The following is a 1,397-nucleotide window of genomic DNA, read 5'->3' on the forward strand; positions in this document are numbered from 1 at the left end:
CACACACACACACACACACACACACACACACACACACACACACACACACACAGGAAAGCAGCAGCCTTTGACTCCATCCAAACTTCACATACAGCAGATTCAATCCCAATATAAAACTTCTGGGAAAAAAAGGCACATTTTAGTGAAGTGTATATTCCCAGATGGATAAAAAGCCCTCAGTAGTCTCCCAGCACGGAGCAGAGCTCACCATTGAAGCCAGAGGCATGTCAAAGGTAACAAAAACCATCCTAATCCTTCAGAGGGGCTCATGGACTGCAGCCCACCCCTCAGGCCAGCTGCTGCTCTCACTCAGCGTCTCCTCCTCCTCATCAGCGCTCACGTTTCAGACCTCAGCAGCTCTGCCTCCTTTGTTTCCCTTCAAACTCCTGATTTAGTCCTGAAACCTTCTGTTCCAGCTGAGCCGGCCCGGTTCTGGCTCGGCCGGGCTGAGGTGTCCACTTCTGTCACTCACTCAGTCCGCCGCGAGTCGTCCTCTCTGCTGGCATTTCTTCCAGACTTTGGGCTGAAGTCAAGSCCACCAGCAGGATCCTGCCTCATTGTGTTGGCCCGGAAAGGGGCGGGGCAGGAGGAGGTCCATCTGAAGGCGGGGGCGGAGTCAGGGTGATGGTGTGCAGGGAGTTCCCTGCTTCAGACCCTGCTGCTGGTGAGGAGGAAGTAAACCAGCTGCTCTGCTGGTAAAACCAAGACGCTTCCAGTTCTTCAGGTCTTCCTCACAGCTGAACTTATCATTTTTCACAACACATCCTTTCACAGCCACAACACTTTGTTCTGTGCACAGCCTGTTTTGCTTAGAAGTCATTAAACAATGCCAGGCCAGACGGCAAAAACACGGAAAGAATTTCCACCGAGTTGGCCAAACGGGAAATCTCCATTGTTGACTTGTTTCAGCACATTATTAGTCTGCTGAAACACAAGAGATAAGCTGAAGAAAGCACACATCTGGCCCTGCAGCAGCCYAACAGTCTGAAACCTCTCCAGAGTCCAGGACTGGAGATTAAAAGCAGTCTATCAGCAGATAATGAGTCAGAACCACAAAGACTGAAGACATTATGTTTCTGCTAATAACTCTGTCTCCATGTCTGCTGCACTCGTTGTGTTTACAAGGTCTCTGCGTGAACCTGTCAGTCAGAGCGGAGGGCAGCGATGTCCTCAGCTGTCAGTCTGAAACAAGCTTCACTCCAGGTCTCAGACCAGGCGTGGGACGGTATGAAATTATGACCGTATGATAACCTTGGGCAAAAATATCACGGTTTTGTGGTATGACGGTATTATGATTACAGCTCTAAAAATTTTGTTTTGAAATTTGTTTTTAAAGGAGACCAATTATGGGTCTTAGAAATGTTTATGGTATGTCTGTGGGCTATCCAGACCATGTT

At 49.0% G+C, this 1,397-nt stretch overlaps 1 protein-coding gene across 2 annotated transcripts in view; it reads right to left on the reverse strand.

Annotated features, from left to right (window-relative positions):
• The window catches only part of plekhg5b (pleckstrin homology domain containing, family G (with RhoGef domain) member 5b), a gene marked incomplete at its 3' end in the record, with an annotated part of 114,095 nt that overhangs the window by 2,884 nt on the left and 109,814 nt on the right, over positions 1 to 1,397 (reverse strand).

Source organism: Austrofundulus limnaeus, unplaced genomic scaffold (genome assembly GCF_001266775.1).
Source record: "Austrofundulus limnaeus strain Quisiro unplaced genomic scaffold, Austrofundulus_limnaeus-1.0 Scaffold703, whole genome shotgun sequence".
Classification (NCBI taxonomy): Eukaryota; Metazoa; Chordata; class Actinopteri; order Cyprinodontiformes; family Rivulidae; genus Austrofundulus; species Austrofundulus limnaeus.